General features: G+C 29.2%; 1 long non-coding RNA gene and 1 other non-coding gene across 2 annotated transcripts; one reads left to right on the top strand and one right to left on the bottom strand.

Annotated features, from left to right (window-relative positions):
* Positions 1 to 218: 218 nt before the first annotated feature.
* On the bottom strand, positions 219 to 380 carry LOC122268957 (U1 spliceosomal RNA). Its single transcript, XR_006224818.1, has one exon. It is a non-coding gene; the product is annotated as a U1 spliceosomal RNA (small nuclear RNA).
* A 9,633-nt stretch (positions 381 to 10,013) lies between these two features.
* Positions 10,014 to 14,742, top strand: LOC147806164 (uncharacterized). The gene is made up of 3 exons (XR_015428743.1): positions 10,014 to 10,139; positions 11,512 to 11,569; positions 14,216 to 14,742. It is a non-coding gene; the product is annotated as an uncharacterized LOC147806164 (long non-coding RNA).
* The last annotated feature ends 7,752 nt before the right edge of the window (positions 14,743 to 22,494 follow it).

Raw genomic sequence — 22,494 nt, 5'->3', positions numbered from 1 at the left:
AATTATGCTACTCACAATTGGAAAAGCTTTGTGCAGAAAGTGGGCGTTACTTTTCATTAGTATAACCAACATTCCGGGAACAGATCCACAAAATGGAGAGCGAATTGAACAAATATTGCCTCTTCGAAAATTTCATATATCTTAAGTGATGTTGTTGAAATAAAAGAAATTTCGTTTCGAAAATACAAGAAGCTCTCTCTAATTCCTCTTATTTTAATATAGGGACAGCGCGAACGCAGTCCCAACTACCAAAAATTATGCACCCCAAGCAATCACAATTTGTGAATGTGGCGAACGTCAACCCCTCGCAGTGCAATGAAAGGTCTCTGCTCGGGGGAGCCTCCTTGTTGATCAAGGCATCCCCAGTGCCAGGTAAGTATGATTATTTGGATTTCATAAAAAATTAGATAACAACTAACTTAATATATGACTGGTAGCTAAACATATCTTATATTTCAACATTCTAACATTACTTGGGAGGGAATTGCTCTGACCAAAGAAATCTAAGATAGTCCTATCCTGTTCATCAATTAACAATTGTAGAAAAGCTTTTTCACATTCAGGAATTATTCCTATCGTAAACTCGCAAAATTTTAATGTTAAAATTAAAAGATATGGGTTTAGATTTGGACCCGATAATAAGCTGTCTTTTAAGGAGTAGCAATTTTTTTCTTTAGCCGAAGCATCAAAAACTATCCATAACTTTGTAGTTTGTCTAAACACTGGATGGTGAAGAAAGTAATATATCATATTTGGAACTATCGATTTATCATTAACAGGTTCTATTATTCTTTCCGATAATTGTTCTCTTAGAACACTAGCATAACTTTCATGCAAAGAAGGATTTTTATTCAATGTTAAAACTAATTAACCTTCTTTTAGACAAATTAAAATTGTCAGAAATGTTTACATCATCTCTTAATAGTAATTTAACTACGTATCTGCCATCTTGAAACTTTATATTTTGCCCAAATCGTTTTTGTTTCTTGTTCTAAAGGTGTATTCTGAATTTTATCATTAATGCCTAAGATCTCAATATCCCGAAATTTCGGTAACTTAGGTAAATTTATAGCATCATAAGAATTATTTTCAACATTTAATTTCTCACAATTAAATTTTTCCTCACAATAACATAAATTTTCAATGATTGAGTCATTTTTTTTTAAATTTGAATGAATGCTTCCTAATGTTTCGACATAAAACAAATCTTTAGTCAATTTCTTATGTACCCAGTGGGGAGTTATCAATAATAATCTGCGCTAATTAATACATCAATTGAATTTCTTTCTTTCGAAAGACAGTAAGGGTAAAATCCTCAAGAATCAATTTTATTTTCTTACTAAGCAGTGGGAAAGATGCACGTGATATAATACTTGAGACTAAAAATTCGAAATCTGACCTTCGAGTAGGATATTTTTTATTGCTTATACTCGCCTTTATTAGAACAGATGTTTTTTCTTGGGGTTCACGGCTTCCAAAAGTATAAACTAACAAATTTTCTTATCTAATTATCCGGAGATTAAGCTTTTGAGCTAATTCTCTAGCAATGAATGACCTCATCAATGCGAAGTCAAACAAAATATTTATCTTCTGCGTTTTGTCTACCGAGTGCAAATTGGCGACACATGTTTGTAAAAACACAAATTGAACTTCCCCTTTCCGCCTCCCTTCGAGATGAGAAACGCTGGCTACGACTGTATTTTTTTCTGTCGTTTCTTTTCGCTATGAGTTTTCGGAATTCGAAAACAAATTATTTCGTGATGAGATTTACTATTTCATGTTTTACAAGCGCTAATTTTACTCCTACATTTACTCCATCTTTCCGAAACCGACAAGAATCATGTTCTGATTTACAAAATACACAATTAAATTTTACATTAGTAGCCAATGCTGAAGCTATGGAAATATTCGACCTGAACTGTTTTTTGTTATTTATTACTTCCTTGGAATTATAAGAATTATAGTGTTAATTTTTCTTAACGTTATCATGGAATAATGTAGATGATTCGTCGTACTTGGAATTTCTTCATTAATGAACTGAACTAATTCCGAAACATATATATTTCTAATTTTGATTTTCGTTTGCAGTTCTATTCTAGTTAATATAATATAAGTTAAATCTTCCGGTATTGGTTTTAATAATATAGGGCAGGGATGGGCAAACTTTTTGGGTCGTGCGCCAAAAATCTAGAAAAAAAAGTTTGGTGGGCCGAGTAAAAACTTCTGAAATAAAATAAAGTCAATTCATCATTGAGTGCACGTCACTCTACATCAACTTTGCGTTTTTTAGTTGCCATTTTGGGATAAAAAATGTTTACAAATAACTCAAAAAGGCAGTAGCCATTTTATACATTTAATAATTTCACCATTATTTACAATGACATTGTATGTGTGCAACTTTTCCATACGCAGTAAATTATGTTAGAACTCGAGCCGGCAGAAAAATCCGTTCGTTGGAACTTAAAACGCGTAGTCAGCCTCATGTGAAGTACAATTCACCTATATTAGATTCCATATGTCTGCTCCTCGAGAAAGACAAATCCTAGTTGTAGTTAATCTACAGCTATTCTATAAAGAACTTTTGCTGTCAACATTTTACCAGTTAAAGCTGTTTGTGCTAACTATTTTAATTAATTTATGTTTTGTAGAACAAAAATAGAGAAAGTGAAAAGGTCATCAGTACTTTGTTAAAAAAGAAATCAACAAAAATAGTTTTAAACAAAGTAGATATATTCGCCACTGATCGGCTAGTTAAAATTCTGTCCGCGGGCCGGATAAAATCTTCCGGCGGGCCACAGTTGGCCCGCGGGCCGTAGTTTCCCTATCCCTGATATAGGGCATAATAAGTGCCCATATGTATGCCACATTTAAGCTTTCTAAAGATCTTATGTTTAAGTTTCTTATGTTAACTTCTAAATTAATGTTACTTCTAACGTTTTCATATAAGTTTCGCCATGCTCTAATATCACTAGAATTTTTTACGGAATCAAGATTTAATAAACGATTCATATGACTATTAATCACTAAATCTTCAGGTCCAAATCTGTCTTAACAATTTTATACTTTTGGTATATTTTTTTTAAATCAAAACAAATGTTTGTATCTCAGTTATTCTGTCGTTTTCATGAATAGCGATTTGAAATTGATTCCGAAATTCAAGCCATAATGTTGTTTCACCGTAAAATTTATTTATGCATAGTTTTGGAAGAGTAACTTCATTAATTTCTGAAACAAATTTTGATTCTTCACTCTCTCTACTTTCTTTAATGTTTTCTTTCAAAAATCTGGCGATTCGAGATAACCACTTGATTATTTTTTCCGAATATTATTCGATTCCAGTAATTTCAGTTTCTATTTCTTCACTTTTAATTAGCGGTTCAATTCCATTATTTAATGTTTTTAAACTTTTATTCTTATCAATTAATTGTTCTTTACAATCTATCAATTCTTCGATCTTTTCTTTGATATCAAAATCATCATTTATTACATTTTCAATTTTTGTTATTAATCGAGTTAAGAGAGGATTGTTTTTCTTTTGTTGCTTAAATCATCAAATGAATCCATTATTAAAATCAGATGCACTCACCTTAATCAATCTCTTAGTTTCAGGTTGATGCGCCAATGTTAAATACGATGATCTCGGGGTTCAAATAAATACAAAATACAAAAATATATTTAATAACAAAAAAGGCATGATTTTAATGCTACAGTGCCAATGAGGAAACTGGATACGATTAATCCACTTACATTACTGCGCAAAACGCCATCTGTTGGATTTTATAAATTATTATTAACATTGAGAAATATTATTAACGAATAATTCGGCAATTTTTTATGCTTCTGTGAAATGAAACCACTAACCACTTCATTAATTTTGCTTTTTAGTGCTAAGTTTATTTTCTTTTACTTCAATTAGTAACTAGTACTAGTACGAAACTAACTAAACATCACTTGCGTTAGTAATAGCATGGCGGTACATTTACGGTTTCCCTAAACTAATAATCTATTTAATTTTTACTTTTTAGTACGTAGATTATTGCTTTTTATTTCAAATAGAACTCAGTATCTAAATTAATTAAACATTGTATTTTATTTTTTAACCATCGCTGAACAGTTGACCCAATTCTGAGTTTACGAGTACCTATGCTCAACGCCGTAGTCTTGTAATTTTGAACCCAATCCAGAAGACAAGGGATCAAGTGAGGAATTTAATTATTGTGAGAAATTTATCTTCATGGAGGACTTTTTAAATAAAACTAACACGCATTTGCGTTACATTGAGAGGAAAACCACGAAAATCTTGCTAAGTTACAGAAAATTCTTACCTGCAATTTTCATTGCTTAAACCCACAAAATTAATGTGGTTTATGGAGAATTGTGGTTTATAGGATTGCGTTATATTGATCTTCTACTGTATTAATTTTGGTTGTGTTTCATGGTGCAATAAACAATAACTGACAGCAGAACTTGAAGACATTAATTTTATTACGTTTAACAGATTTATAGTTTAAATGCCTTTGAAGAAAGTAAATCTAAACAAAATTCATATAACTAAATTAAAACAAATGAAGAGTACAGGGGGAAATTGCAAATTGTAAGAATTAAAGATTAGGGACTGTTTAAATACGACCACTTATTTTTTGTTGTTGTTACTAATGTCACTCACCAATACTAGCTAACCTGCTATGGGAATCCAAGCGATTTTAAAGCCAAGGTTTAAAACCTTGTTTTTAAGTGGCGACATCTATGGCCAAGATTATGATGTCAGCCATACACACGTCACAGCCCGTTTTACAGAGAGGACCCATTCATACTCTAGTCATTCATCAACAGATCGTAATTTTGACCTGAACCAGAACACTGTTAATCTCTAATTCAGTACCTTCAGAGTATTGATTTGTTATGGGAACTTTGTATTCCCGGCAGGTTTCATGTACACCAGTCACCATTTAATACATGGGGATTTTTTCGGTCGGCGGGTTTCGAACTCACGAACAGGAACCCAAAGTCGTACCAACCAGTCTATCGCGGGCTACTACCACTTTTTTAAAACTACAATTGGTGCATATATTAAGATTTAGGTTTCATCTCGAAATGGTTCATAATAGAGTTCTAACTATTTGAAAACAATTTATTTTTTAAACCGGGTCGCATTATCTAATTCGCAAAATATATTCGTAACGTAAGAAATTCGGATATGCTTTCGGAATCTAATCTAATAAAGCTGGAATTTTCAGAAACAGTAGCAATAGCGATATTTACTATTTCTTTTTTCCACATTGATGCATGATACATTGACATGTAACATATTTTATCTATCACTGGCTTCGTTAATTACGTAAATAACACTGACATTTACCCATTTTTTTAACTATCAAAGTTTAATTTTTTAATCAACAGATAACTATAAACGTAATTTATGTGCAATGAAATCTACCATAGTACAATCTCTGAGCTTTTCAATACTTGATGAGAAATTTTATCATATGACCAATATTGAACCGGAGATTTATTTAATAGTTTTTCTCTTCCAAATGTTACAATTTAAACACTTATCTTAGTAATCATGAACCTCCAAAACATAAAGTAACAACTAAATCAAAGAATAAACAAGAAACAAATTCGCTTTTATACTCAAACATCTATGAAAATGCATATTTGCAGCGTAACAATGAGAAAAAAAACCTATCAAAAACCTCCCATGGTTAACCCGACGGTAAAAGAACTTAAACCGAACTGTTAGATAGTTGACATCATTAAAGCTAAAGAGTAAGAAACACGCTTTCTAGTAAAAATGTAGTTTAAAGTTACCGACAGGCAATTTTATTTTTTCTCAATACTAAGCGTAAATCAAATCATATTGAAAATATAATTAAGTTTTTCCAAATGAATTTATTGTTGATAATGCAAAAACTTTTTTTTTTTAAATAAAAACTACATTAAAAAATTTATTAATCAATTTTTGTTCAAACTATTGGTTTGGTTTTAACAAGTGCTTTTATTTACAAGGAAATTAATCTTCATTGATGTTTAAGTTGGTATATAAATAGCATTACACAACAATTAATGTGTTGTTCGTAAAAAAATATTTATGTTCTGTTCGAAACTGTTGTCTACCATACTTCTATAAATTGCTAAGCCCACAAACCCAAATAATAAAAGCATATTATTGTATTTACTAATTTTCTGAAAGCAAATTCATTATGAGAGTAATACATTGATATAGCATTTTTCAACAATTACTTCAGACAGTGGCGTACGCAAGGAAGGGGTTGAGGGGTTTAAACACCCCCTTGAGCTCAGACAAAATGGCAAAAATAAAACTTTTAGTAGAAATTATTCGAGCTATTATTTTTTAAGGCTATATATTTTAATCTGTCATATGCCTACTTTTTTTTCTCACGGTATTTCTCAGAATACTGAAAAAACATTTACTATAATAGGGTTGTACTTTTGAAACCAAATTCACGTGATACTGTCACGGACTGGTTCCTTTCTGTTCCTCCAGTATAGTTTTCGAGACTGGCTGTCATTCGTGAGGTCTTTACGCGATGATTCTGGAATCCTAGACGTTCTGTCGTCTTTGAGACAATTCGAGAATTTTGAAGATGCGGTGAAAAATTATATAAAAGGGGGAAAGGAGTACAGTTAGTCAGACTAAGAGTTATCTCTGCCGCTTGTCTTTCGGAGCTTGTCGCTAAATCTGTTTGAATTATTCTCAACAAAAAGTTCATTCAATCGCCGAACCCGTCGTCGCCACTATTTCGACTAGTGAAGAAATCAGTAACAATACCATTGGAGATACTGTGCTCGTTGAAGTTATTCATTCCAGCTCGAAACTTTGAGATCGTAGCATAGCGAATATTTCTGCCAATATATATATATATATTTGCTGTTCTTGAATCTTTAGGATGTCAACGCGCAAGAATTTAACAATTTTTAATTATTTTGAGAAAGAACCACGACCTGAAATTAGTGGGGTGACAGCATCTAGTACCAATGTAAGTTTTTCTGTTGTACAGAAATGTGATACTTCCGTTGAAGGAAACGTTTCTAGCATAACAAAATCTGATGAATGTGAAAGTGGCCCTCAAAGTGTTACTTCCCACCCATATGACATTATGTTCTTAAACTTAAAAAATGAAATCAAAATTTAACTAAACAATGTTGTCTAAATAAAAAGTCAAAATCGTCTAGCTGTCTAAATTAGGGAAATAATAGTGCTTTATTACAGACTCGAATTTCTTTTAGTAGTTTTAGAAAATTATGATCACCCCCCTTGAAAAAATTCTGCGTACGCCACTGACTTCAGAATTTTATTCGTTATAATTTTTTCTTATACGGCATAAGAATTATCATGTCTTTCTCGTATGCGGACACTAGAGTTCTAAAAAGCAACTACGAATTAGTAGCCACTGGCTACCAAAAATTTAAAAAGTAGTAACCACATTTGCGCTTTTGGTATCCACTTTTAAATAAGTGTAAGCATAGAACAAAAGTTGTTGATTTAATTGTTCTTTTAGAGAGAAAAAATGGATTTATTTGACTTAAACCAGTTTTTATATAACAATATATCGTTTCATATCGCAAATATAGCATATTAAAAATTTTGAAAACCTTGCAAAACTCCTTTGTAGTATATCTCGAAAAAGTGATTGACAAAACTACTTGAATTGAATGTGGAATCGTGGTAAATCGACTTCATCAAATAACAGATTACTGAAATGTACAATTTGAAATTTGCACGTTGTAATAAAAATGCATTTAATAAGGTAATTTTAAAAATCATGCAGAAATTCATAATCCATTGATTATCGAAAAAGCGATTGGAAACACTGCATAAAATTTGGGAGGAATCGCGGCAAATGAAGTCGACCAAAAAGTGATTACTCACAGGCGCGAATCAATCAATATACACGTATCGTATTACCGAGTTATAAATATCGGGATTTAAAAAACTATGTGAGAATCTGGGGTAATAGCTTTCAAAAGGAGAACGATAACACTTAGTAAATTTACGATGGAATCATTGCGATTCAAAAGTCCATCAAAAAGTGATTATTTAAATTCACCAATCGTTATACGGTTGTAAAAAAAACGTCTCAATTTTTAAAAATGTGTAGTGATAATTCCCAAAAAATTGATGGAATTGTCGCGATACAAATATCAAAAAATTTTTGCTCAAAGGCAATATTCGAAATGAACGAGTTGTATTATTGTATTTAAAATATCCAAATTTAGAAGGGGGAAACGAAGAAATTCAAATAAATTGCCGGAAGAACGATCGACTTGAGGGGTAGATTTTCGATAGAGTCGGCGAAAATTTTATTATTTTACATTTGGCCCGTATCATAGTCGCCACCTTTGGTGATTATGGTTTGATATTTTGGTAGCCATTATCTAGGCAAATGTCGCACGTTGGCGATCGCTAATCTAGAGCTCCAGCGGACACTTCTCGTTAGAGAATATATTGCTCCGTTCGGACCATTTTACCAAGGTTTCCTTTAATTAAAACCATGCTCAAAAGGTCCGACACTTATTTCATTTTAATTATTTAGAAACTGATGGAATACGTGGACTTCCAAAACTAGCAATATAAACACTTTTATGGTCATTATAATATAATTCTGAATATGGTTGGGTTGAACTTAAATGAGTGTTACCCAACATTGGATACCCGGTAAGGGTCTTGAGACTTAAATATCGGATCCGGGTAATGAAACACTTTATCCATGTCCGGATAATAACAGGTTAATAAAAATCTGTCTGAGGAAACCGGATAAATGCCGGGCACATGGTACATCTCTAATAAAAACTTTTGTCATTATTAGAGATGTACCAGAATGGCAGCACTAATTTGATTTTTATGAAAAATTAGTAAGAAATTTTGATCATTGTACTCTTCAAATGTTTTAATCATTAACATAAGCATGATTAAAATTTAATAATATCAAAATTTAATACATAACATTGTATCTTGCAGAAATGGAATGCATTTAATGGAGATTTTTAAATTACTGTAGAGCACCGACTATCAGAAAGCCGATTTACCGGATTTTTTAAGGACCATTTGTCTTTCCCACCCTCTATAAAAAATAACTAAATAAAAAAATTCGTGAAAATGCCACTTTATTTTCGAAATAGATCTGAAATAAGTTGAAAAATGACTTCCTTTATCCATTGGTGACCTTGAAAAGTCCCTCGTGTTCGCTCCGTCCAGTTTCAATGCTGGTGATCAGTAGTTTCAAATAAGGAATCAGATTTTTGAAAAAAAACTAAATCTCTTACACATGCCATTTATATGCTATTAAACACTACTACAATGGCTAATTCTGAGCCTGTAAAAAGTGTGAAGGGTAGTTACTTAAAAACATTCTTATAACCGTCTTTTAAGATTATCCAATTATCCGGATTTTTCACACTCCGGATCATCCTTGGTCCCGATTGGTCCGAATAATCGGCTCCCTACAGTATGTCTAAAAGTAGAAGAAATCCAAAAGCAATTCTCTTTTTAGAATTCTCTTGAGCATTTTACTAAACTCAAAATTAAAGATATATAAACTGCTGTTTGTAGAAAATGCAACACCATGAAAGAATCATCAGAATCAAATGAAATTTAATGCAGAAACGACTTGTACTGATACAAATAAATGATGAAATTTTCAAAACAAAAGAAACAAATTAACCCAGGTAGCAAAAAGATATGATCTAATATTAGAAAGATGCAATATAATACTGCCCTGCTAGAAAACGCAATGCTCTTGAATCCTATCTTCTAATTTTAGAACTAATATTATATAAAATGAAATAGTATTCGATCTAACATTCGAACTTTCAAAATAATCATCTATTTCATAACTTTTGGTACAGCACCACATTTTTGCGAAAGGTTATCCAATATTATTAATAAATAAACATTTATTTATGAAAGAAAACAATAAATTAAATATCACTTAAAATGTCATTTTTAGCCAATGCAAAGAAAGCGAAAAATAATATCAGTGGTAGTTTGCGAACGATTGAACTCGAAAAACTTTTTCAACTGTTGAGTCTTGTCCCCCTTCTTCCTCGTTGGATTCTTCTGTTCGCTTGTTTACGACGCCATATTGTTAAAACTGCTTTCTTTTCAATTACATAAGGTATTTATAATTTTGTAATTATTTGAAAACTTTATACATTTCAATGATAGTTACGTGAAACGTTAAAGAAGTATTGTTAGTAATGTTTTTGCTTTAGTTAAAAATCATGTATCTAATAAAGTCAGTTTATATTATGAATTGTGATCACTATTGTTCGCATATAGTAGTTGACTTCTGTGTTAACTTATTGTCTAGCTATAAATAATAAGTAATGTAATTAGTTCAAAATATGCTTGTAAAAGAACGTTTGCTAAGTAATTCGACTGTAATAAAGTTTTTCTGCAACAGTGAAAAGGATAAAAATAATTGTCTGTAAACAAATTAGCCAAGCTAAAACAATTAGAAAATTAATGATCTGCTACTTTTAGCACAGTTTAAACCATTACATTCTAGAATGTTTAACGTTCAATACAAACAATATTGTTACCGTATTAAAATTTCATGTCTAAAATATTGTAAAACAAAGAATTAAACATTTTTATTTAAATTTCTTGGGGATATTTCAGTATCGTGATCTGTCCCGCCAAGTGCAATCGCCAAATAGATTTTAAACTTGTAATTTTTTTAAACAAAAATATGTATATGTTTGCCTGGGGTTGTACCTTTCGAGTTTGTCCTATTCTGTAATGTTTCTTTTAGTTTAATAAATATTTATTAAATAATTATTCTGATAATAATTAGTCTAATAAATAATTATTGTTTAATAGAGTTTTTAAATAAATTTCTATTAGATATAATCTGAGACTAAAAAATTAATTAAACAATAAAAAAATAAGTGTTATGCATACTGACTTTTAAATGTTATGTAAATATATTTGGGGGGAGAGGCAATATATAATCAATATATATATTACAACTTTGAAATATTTGAATTGTTAAAGAATTCTCCGAAATGGTTTTTTTCAACCATAAATTGATGAATTGGAATTCTTGTAGTATCTTTTTATATTGATGTACTTATACGAATTTTAAAATAAACATTTGTTTATTTAATATTTTTTTCGGCACTCTTTTTGTTGATTTGCCACATAGCGAGTAGTTATTTTCTGGTATAATAAAAGAAGTTAAAAGGTTTTGCAATTTGATTTTATTTGTAAATATCTGAGAGTTTACTTGGGAGTGCTTATGAGCTAAATTCTTTTAGTTGATCTCCTTCCCTTATTTTTTGTGTGACACTAAAAAAAAATTTTTTTACGCTGGCATCGATACCGAAATTTACCATTTAATTTCATTGTAAAGGATATTTCAATTTCTTAAAATCATTTTCAAATTAAATAATTAAAGTTTCAAATAAATATTCAATGTTAAATAGTTTTAAATTTGTTTTTTTTTTTCATTTCAAAATCTAATTTCTTTTCTTTCTAAATTTCAGAATATAGCTTTTCATCTTCAAGAAAATCTACTATTTTTAAAATAAGCAATGGACAAAAGTGAGCAATTGTTTATTTCACACTTTTTTTGTTGATAGCTTGCCACATAGTGAGTATTTATTTTCAGGTCTAATAAAAGGGGTTAAAGAGTTTTGCAGTTTGAATTTTTTTTTTTAAAAAAACATATGATAGTTTGCTTGGGAGTGTTTATGAGCTAAACTTTTTTGTTAATCTCCTTCCCACTATGTTACTTTTTGCTTTTCGTATGGCTCTACCAAGATTTTTTGATGCAAGTATTGATACTGCAATTTACTCATTGTAAAAGTTATTAAAATTTTTTAAAAACATTTTCAAATTACATAATTTAAGTAATTTACCATTGTAAATTTAATTTTCCTTAACAATTTCAGATATAGCTCTTCATCTTCAAGAAATTTTAATTAAAATTTCATGTTTAAAATATTGTACAACAATGAATTAAGCATTTTTCTTTAAATATAGACTGATTTTTATTTGAATATAGGCTAATTTGTATGTTTTTGATGCAATTATTGTTTATATTAATTTGTAAATTAATAAAAAATGAACAATAATATGGTCTATTCAAAATGGTGATTATGGTGAATGTAGAGCTTTGATTAAATTATATTTTTTAAATAAATTCCTGTTAGAAATAATCTAATGCTGTAAAAATTTAGTTAAACTATAAGAAAAAAAATATTTGACAAATGTTGGGTTTGCATACTGACTTTTAAAGAATGCTATGTCAAAATATTTGGGGTAAGGGGCGAACTATATTTTATATATTTACAACTTTGAATTATGTGAATTGTTAGAGAATTCTCCTTCTATATGATTTTTTCAACCATGAATTGATGATTTTGAATTCTCATAGTATCTTTTTACATTGATTTTCTTTTACATTAATCAGATTTTAAATTATAAAATGGAAGAAAATAAGCAATTGTTTATTTAACACTTTTCACCACTTTTTTAAATATAAATAATAAGTAATGTAATTGGTTGGTTCAAAATATGCTTGTAAAACAATGTTTTCTAAGTAATTTGACCCTGATAAAGTTTTTCTGCAACAATGAAATAGATAAAAAATAGTTGTCTGTAAACAAATTAGCCAAGTTAAAAGAATTAGAAAATTAATGATCTGCTACTTTTAGGTCAGTTTAAACCATTACATTCTAGAGCAGTGATACTCAACCTTTTTTTTTGTTGTGGCACACTTTTAACGATTTCGAAATTTGACGGCACACAATGAAAAAAATTAGATTAAAAATTGTTTACTTACCTATTTTACACTGTGTTAAATAGTTTGTGATAATAATTTTGAATGTGAAAAAAATTATATGTACTACAAAAGCACATTTATTAAGGGATTAATTATTTCTTTCGACCAATTTTTTATTAGTTAGTAACAGTTATTTATTTTTTTTGCTAGTTATTAATTGTTATCTTGTTTTCTATAATTATTAACAGTTATTTTTTGTGATTTCTTGTTAACTAGTTTTTTTGCTAATTATTAATTGTTAGCTTAATTTTTGTTAGTGATCCATTGTTAATTTGCTTTTTATATATTTGTTTTTTTTAATTATCCTTTGTTAATTTGTTTATTAATTGCATAGACGTTTATTAATTGCATAGCTTACTTTAATGATTAGTTCTTACAACATTTTTTAAAATTGTGTGTCATATACAATTTAAACACTACCATCTTATTTTAAGATTGTCAGAGACAATGCAATCGCCGACAAAGATGTTCACGCGGTTGAAGCGTGGAAAAATTATAAAAAGTATATATATATACATATAAATACACACACACACACTTTTTTTTAAATTTAAACTTTACTCATAATAAAAAAAGCATTATAATTTTTATTGTATCATTTCTAATATTTGGCGGCACATTTTGAAAATTTGAGTTTGTCCTATTCTGTAATGTTTCTTTTAGTTTAATAAATATTTATTACTATAATAATTAGTCTAATAAATAATGATTGTTTAATAAAGTTTTTAAATAAATTTCTATTAGATATTATCTGAGATTAAAAATTTAACTAAACAATAGAAAATAAATAGCATGCATATTGACTTTTAAAGAACTTTATGTTAACATATTAGTGGGGAGGGGCAAAATATAATTAATATATATATTACAACTTTGAAATATGTGAATTGTTAAAGAATTCTCCTTCTACATGTGTTTTTCAACTATAAATTGATGATTTTGAATTCTCATAGTATCTTTTTACATTTTTACATTTACATTATACGAATTTTAAAATAAGCATTTGTTTATTTAATATTTTTCGGCACTCTTTTTGTAGATTTGCCACATAGCGAGTAGTTATTTTCTGTTCTAATAAAAGAAGTTGAAAGGTTTTGCAATTTGATTTTTTTTTATTTTTTAAATATATGATAGTTTGCTTGGGAGTGCTTATGAGCTAAATTCTTTTTGTTGATCTCCTTCTCACACTGTTATTTTTTGTGTGATACTAAAGAAATTTTTTTTACGCTGGTATTGATACCGGAATTAAACCATTTAATTTCGTTGTAAAGGATATTACAATTTCTGAAAAACATTTTCAAATTAAATAATTAAAGTTTCAAATAAATATTCAATGTTTAATAGTTTTAAAATTTTTTTTCCATTGCAAAATCTGATGTTTTTTTTTTTTTTTTAAATTTCAGTATAGCTTTTCATCTTCAAGGAAATCTACTATCAAGACACTACAAATGGAAATGGCACACTCGGATGGAATATTAAGTTCGATCCTTACTGCAAATGATTTTAACAGTGATTATTCAGCAAGGACCACTTTAAATCTGCCATTTAAGTCATCATGTTGAAGAAAGATGCTGTCATGTTGAAGTTTGGAGAAAGAGGGAAACTTGTGAAGTTCATCCCTGTTTTTTTGTGGTGCATACAAAAACTGTTGCTGAATTTTTCATAAAACCATTTAACGACCACTTGGAAATATATTTTCAAGCAAATATAGACTAACAATTGGAACTCAAACTGTATCAAACAGTTTAAAGTTATGAAAAGAAAATTATTTTATTAATAACAATTACGTATTTTTAACTTTTGTTTTACCACAAAGTTGTCGACGTTAATTTTGAACAATGAAGGTAATGTATTGCATTTACAATTGGATGAAATTTATATTACAGTGTGTTTTGTTTTTAAATAAAAGTATTATGCTGTGAAATAGTTATATTTATTATGGATTTCTTTTTTCTTAATTACTGTAACAGTTGAATATTTAAAATTTGTTCGTTATGATATCGGAAGCAATTTTTTTTTTAATGCTGATTTTAAAGTATAACTAAAACTCTTGAGGATTTTCATTATCAACATTGAGTTTATTATTTTAATTTTGGAAATTTTCACATAATTATTTATTTGAAATTTGAGACAAGAATTTGTGCTTTTTTATTTTTATCATGTTTAAAATCATATTATTGTAAAATAATTATAATCGTGAAAAGTTCTTTTGACTGAATAACATTTATATTATGATTAAAATTCCTAAAAGAATATTGCTTAAACTTTCATCTTAAAGGTCTTGTATATTCTTTGTGAAAACTTGTAGAATTGCATCTTTTTTTTTTTAAAAAAGTCTCATTCAAGACATTTGCCTATAATGTTATGTTTGTTTTTACTATGTTCGTGAAGCATAAACTCTTATCAGCGAAATACAAACAATGAATTAGTTGATTTTAAAGAAAAATTTTGTGATAGCAAGGCTTTGAAAAAGTAACTGATGGCAGTCAATTTTGGATCAATACAAAAGCAACTCATAGTAAAAGAGTATGTTATGTTTTTTCGTCTAATTCTTGTATGCAATTAAATGTTTGTAAAAATTTAATTCTGATTAAATACAATATTTACAAAATTTTTTTTTTTTGGTTTTGACATATAAATGTTATCTAAACTTTAAGTAAATAAAAGTACATCGTACCTTTAGCTAATTATTGAATCGTTAAAAATTTCTGATGTCCCAATGTAAAATTATTTTTACATTACAAAAAATAATTGCAAATTTTTTTAATTAAAATTCATAAAAGCTTTTTTTTGTTTCCACTCCCTGATAATATTTCTACAGGTGCCTTTAGGTTTTGTTTCTAGTGTTTCGTAAGTAAAATTTTAGATTGTAAAAGGATAAAGTTACGTAAGTATTTCTCTGTTTAATTTCAATGATAGAAGTAAAATAATTTATGCAAGTAAGTAATTTTAATATTTTTCAATTATCTTTATTGTGTCAGTTATTACAAAAAATAACAATTTAAAAATTTTAGATATTATTTTATTTTAATATTTTTGGAAATGAATAACTTAGTTATATACTAGTAGAAAAAAAAGCTAAGGTAAATTTTCAACTCAATTCAAATGTAAATTTAACTTCGCAATTATGTAGTGTGGTTTTCTTAATTTACAACTTCAGAATATAAATAATGATTGATAATTGTAAAATTACAAATGGCTTAAATTACAAATTTTAAAATTTCAAACTACCAAATTCAATTGAGCTTTTGATAAAATAGGCTCTTTTTTTTTTTTTTATTAAGAGTACATTTTAAATTTAAAGACTTGAAAATTATTAATGATACAATAAAATTTGCTTTAAAACCCATTGTATGAAGAAATGAAAAAAAAATATCAATAAAAGTTGCAACAAAATATTTGAAGTATTCGTTTGAAATATTCAAAAAAATCAGCTGAACATAAGATATAGTTTGGAGTAAGAGGAGAAAAATGGAAGGTAGCACAATTCACTGATATAATTTTATTTAGTATTTCTAAGTAAATGTATGGAATGACATAAAACTATGTTCTATGTTTTATTGCTTCACAACAATATAGAAAATTAAGTAAAATTATATCGAATTATTCTACTACTATCCATATCTTCCTCTTGCTTACTCCAAAAAAATAAAAAGCGAAGCAAAATAATATCAGAAAATTCAAAATCTAATATTATATAGCATCAAAACTAATGCAAAATAACATTACTGCGAACTCTAGATAATATTAATTTGCATAGAATCTAATATTATATAATATTACAGCGAACGCTAGATAATATTAGTTTGCATTGAATCTAATATTATAAAAGGCTGAGCAAACAGCGACCTTTTATATCTTTCTAATATTACAAGTTGTGTAATATAACGTTAGATTTTGCTGATTTTCTGATATTATCTAATGATATGTGCTACTTGGGAAGCGTCCGAAATCAGTATTTGGTGCAGCCACCACGCGCTGCAATAAGTGCTGCTATACGACGTGGCATGGAGTCAAACAGATGTTGAATATCTGCTTGAGGAAGAGAATTCCACATCGCTTGTATGCGCAACCAAAGTTCGTCTTTGGAAACTGCAGGACGCGGATCACGAGTGAGACGCCGACCAACCATATCCCACACGTGCTCAATAGGCGACATATCCGGCGAATAAGCAGGCCAAGGAAGAAGTTGCATGCGTTGTGCTGAACAGAAGTCTCTAACAGTCCGCGCAACATGTGGGCGTGCATTATCCTGCTGAAAGATAGCTCCAGGGATGCCTTGAGGGAAAGGAACGACTTCGGGCTGTAGCACTTCACGGACGTATCTGTTGCTATTGAGATTACCCTCAATTCGTATCAAATTGGATCGTCCATGATACGAAATCGCACCCCAGACCATAACTCCGGGTGTTCGACCACTATGTCGTTCAATAATACACTCAGGAAGGCAGCGTTGACCGGCATAACGTCTAACACGAACACGGCCATCATGGGTCCACAAATTGAAGCGTGATTCATCTGAAAAGACAACTTGGTGCCAATCAGCTCGCCAGTCTCTGTGCTCAAGAGCCCACTGCCGACGCAGCCGTCGATGATCCGCCGTGAGGGGAATCCTGTATAATGGCACCCTTGCACGCAATCCACGGCGCAGCAGACGACGACGAATTGACGAAGCCGACAATTGTACACCTGTAGCAGTAGACCAATGTGCTGCCAGCTGCCTGGAGGAAGCTGTGCGATCATTCACCGCCATGCGGAGCAGGTGTCGATCATCGCGCTCTGACGTCACCTTCTGTCGTCCAGTGCCTGTTTTTCGAGTTGTTCGGTGCTCGTCGGTCCACTGCTTCCAAACTCGCATCACTGTGGAACTGTTCCGCTGCATACGAGCTGCTATTGCGCGATAGGAAAATCCTCCTTCTCGAAGGCCGATTATCCTCCCTCGTTCAAACTCCGTAAGTTGCTTGAATTTCTTATTCTTCCGTCGTGGAGGTATACTCAGGTCTCACTAAACGTTTGCCACTAACAAATAATCATAGACTATTTTCAACGTCCCGCTACAGCACTTTATTTATACGCTTTCAGCATCAATTCAGAGGGCGCTGCGCGCGCCACGCACGCGCGATGGCTCTGAAACTTTATTAATTTGCATAATATCCTATAATTGACATTTGCTGCGAATTTCATTTGATTCTGATGATTCCTTCATGGTGTTGCATTTTCTACAAACAGCAGTTTATATATTTTTTTTTAAAAGTTGATCGATTTAATTATAAATCAGATTTCAAAATAATAATAATAAATTCCGGATTTAAAAAAATTTAATGAAAAGCACAATAGTGAATGAAAATAATTTTAATTATATATTGAAAATGCAAAGAAATTTTGTAATTGGACAGAAAAAATTTATTCCATTAACATTTTGAAAATATTTCAAACTAGAATAATATTTAATAATGAAAGCTTTCTAAAATTTTAGATAGAATCGTCTAACATAATAATAATATTAGAAGATAGCTATAAGATGTTTCTCTATTTATAAATCAATAAAAATAATAATTTATCAGATCTGAAGTTAGCTTCTAATATTGTTACACCAGCGTACAAAATTTCTTCCACTTTTACATTCGGAACGTGCGGTAGTTGCACGTAAACTAAACTAATCACCAACACATTTTAGATAGTCAATAAAACTTTTATACAAGTATGTTGTGATATTTAACAAACTGTACAAGACTAACACTACATTCAACATTGTAAAGACATCAAACCCAGTATCAATAAATGAGTATTCCTATTATTCATTCATTTCAAGTATTGTCACATTGTACAAGTCAACTTTAAATATGTACATATCTGATACTGTTAACAACAAATAAATGAAAAAGTAACAATTGTCCTATTTTAAAGGATTTAAACTTGATAAATTTCAACAATATTTAATTTTACTTTTTAATCATTCAATATCTAAAATTTATATTAAATTAATACAGTCAAACAAATACAGAAAAAATAATTTAATTTTATTCTAAATAATGAATGTAAAAAAATATCAAAAATAATTAAGCTAGGAGAGATCAAAATAAAAAATTGGATCTCCTGTTGTCAATATTAATTCCTTTTTTTGCATTTGGTTAATATCTCCCAAACTCATTATATGAAACAAACTTTTTCGACATATTAAAAAAAAAAATTTAGTGAAGGAAAGTTAATTTGAATAAAAATTTCAGTTTTTAATAATAAGAAAATTGATAATTATAAGGTAAATTTTCAAATCATACAAATTTACCACATTCTAAAAATAATTATTTTAATGATATGAAAAAAAAAATATGATAAAATGTACTCACATTATAAACTATTTACCCAACTTTTCAGTAAGATAAAAAAATCACACAGATTTAAACAAAGTAACACTTTTGTAATTAAAAAATGATTTAAATTTTAACAGAAAACTTTTAGTATACATAATATAAATTTTTTTAATGAAATTATCTATGAATAGGAAAGTAATTTCAGTTTTACATAAATGCTGAAATCTATGCAATTACTTTCAAAAATTCTTAGTACTTTTTAATTGGTATATGATGGACCAATCACATTAATCTATGAAAAGAGTAGTTAAATATTATGTAAAAATCAAACTATAAATTCAAGAGTTTGTCAAGATTGTTTCTTTATTTTTTGACAAGCTAATTTAAATATTTGATAGCACTTTATTGTAAATTACTATGCGAGTTCAGTTAAGAAGAAAGCATCATGCTTATTTTTGCTACATTCATAAAATGTGCTGTGAGCACTTCCCTTAACTCATTGATACTTATAAATAACAATAATTAAAAATGTCATTATATTTATGGACATGGATTTAATAAGTAAACCACAACTGAATTTGAATACATTAGCTTGTAAATTTTTAGCATCATAAAAATTGTAACATTGGTTTAAGTATAGGTTATAGCATCATCTGCTGAACAAAGATTAGTTTGATTTTTAAATTTAATTTTAAAGGATGAGAATTCAATAAGTGAGTGAAAATTATACAATATGCAATAAATAATGTCTTTTTTTTTTGCAATTAAATGAAGGTTTTACAGCTATTTGTTTTCTGATACCTTATAAAATCATTCTTATACTTTGTTTGGAATTAAAAGAACCTAGTATGACTTTCTAGAAATGTCATTTTAAAGTAAAGTTTAAAAACAAATAAATTTTAATTAGCACTCGATTAAGACTTTTCATGAAACCACCCTTCTACTTTTTATTGAACAATAGGCAATGCTCGATTTTTCCTTTTGTGACATAGCAAAGTTAACTGACATTATTATTAAGCTGCTTCTAAATCTAAACAAACATGATTCAATTCACAGGGGAATCCACAGACTGAAGGTTTCTAGAAGAATTCATCATGTAGTCGAACTTTTTTCTCGACTACCAACTCTGAGGCAAATACTTACATTGAAAACAAAACTGATAAGAGACTTCACCCATCCCACTTGCACACTATTGTCAATGCATATTTCGCAGGTTTTGAATAAAACTACTAATAATTTAAATTACTTATTAATTAAAAATAATTAATTAATTAAAAATATCTAATATTTGTATTAAAAACTACACCTAGAAGCTCTAGTGTTAAAAGAAAACTGCAGAATTCTGTATAAAACTATTTCATTTTTCACATATTCAGTTTATGTGATAAAAGTTTTAAGAGTTTCAAGTCTTGAAAAAATATTTTTGATTTTTAAAAAGTCTACCAGTACTAAGTATGTAATTCTACAAGCTAAATATTAAAGATTTTGACAGTAAAGACAAACTGCTATTGCATACATGATTATTTCTTGATTTTTAACAAAGATTCTAGTATAGTTTTGCAACTTGTTTTCTAATGTTCAGTTGAAACTCATAGAATGAGTTCTATGAGTTTGAACTCATAGAATGAATCCTTGAAAATAAACCCCTTGCAAGGCAGCCATCAACTAAAAGTTCATTCAGAAAAGTATGACAGAGTTACAAGAAAGCAGCAGTTAATAGTTAGAGATTGGAAGCTAAAACTATCTAATTTTAATAATTTTGTCAAGCAATTATCTTGTCAACCTTATTATTTCAATCCAAATTGCTTACTTTTTTAAATTTTTACAATACATTGTAAGTAAATCAATTCAGAATTAGAATTATACCAAAATTCTTGTTAGATGAAATATTTTTGGGAAAAAATAATTCATAACATAAACTTGAATAGCATCAACTCTTTTAGGCACTTAAAAAGAAAATGCTTGCATTATGCATGATGAAATATCAGGGCTCGAAAAACCACCCGTCCTCGGCGGTCAAAAATTCCATGTGGACAACAAATATCTCAAATCCAACGTCCGCTCGGACGACCATTTTCCCATTAATATTCGTGATACATTTTCAATTTTTGTTATCTTACAAGAGTCTAGCGCCTCACTTCTAAAATGACCCTCTAATCTAGAAATACAGCAACATACTGCGCTTGGTGGAATTGATGTTTTCTCTGTCTGGGAGTACTGCAGTGGTTGAAAGAGGCTTTTCAGCAATGAGCTTACAAAAAAACACATTACGTACTGGTCTTAAACAAGAAGCGTTAAACGCAATTATGAACATCCACCTAAATGGAAAACCCCTTTCAGATTTCTGTGCAGAAACCTCTGTAAATCATTGGCTTGATTGTGGAACTGGCAAACGTAATATTTGTTTCATTTAAAAAACGAAGTACCCTCGGATAAATTGACATTCCAGATAACTTGACCTTTGTCATTTAAATTATTTCATAAAAGAAAGAAATTATTTCATAAAAGAAATACTAGGTTTTACTATTAGTAACCTAGTATTTGTAATCCTAGTAACTACTAATTCATTGTGCAATTTATATAAATGCTTGAAATAAATAAGAGAAAATAATATTTTTATTTATTTAGAAACTACGGGTTAGTTTCAAAGGAGGACGGGTGAATTGTTGGACAAGCCGTCCTCAAGAACGGGTAAAATTTCTGACTTTCTTCGAGCCCTATGAAATATGTAATAAGATTAGAAATTTTTTTTTGTTGATTCAATTAAGTTAACATATTTGTTTTTTTTTTTCCTTATTAGCGATACATTTTATCGCATTTGAAGAAGCTGAATATATAGTAGGTATTGAGGGATCTTTTAATAACTATATAATATCTATGTATCTAAAATTCCATGGTACTGAATAAGGTTGTGGACATACGTGCAATCCTTTAATTTTCACACTATGAAAAACATTATTACCATGTACAAATCTATATTCTTCCATACTACTCAAGTATTAAACTCACTCACAATTTTGTCATCTTGGACAATAAAAAGATTGATGAGATGCAAGCAAGGGATGTACCTTGGATGATTTACAAAAAGAAACATACAGTCTATTTCTAATTTGGAGGCAAACATATGTAGCAGAATCTCCATTATGTTATAATACAATTTCACTCGGAGCTTTTTAAATAAACATCCTATTGTAAAGCATGACAATATAAAATTTATAATTTTATGTGAAAAATAAAGAAACATTATAATAATTGGTGAAGTTGGTAGGTTTTTCTAAAGAAATCTTAAAATTGTAATTTTACTTATTTCATTGTTATTATTGTACTATAATTTTATAATTATTTTACTACCATGTTCTTCACTTTTGAAC

The sequence above is a fragment of the Parasteatoda tepidariorum genome, chromosome 8 (genome assembly GCF_982258835.1).
Source record: "Parasteatoda tepidariorum strain Cologne lab strain chromosome 8, Ptep-v5.0, whole genome shotgun sequence".
In the NCBI taxonomy this organism is placed as follows: Eukaryota; Metazoa; Arthropoda; class Arachnida; order Araneae; family Theridiidae; genus Parasteatoda; species Parasteatoda tepidariorum.
Note: the sequence above shows the minus strand (reverse complement) of the source record. Positions and strands in the feature narration are given on the sequence as shown.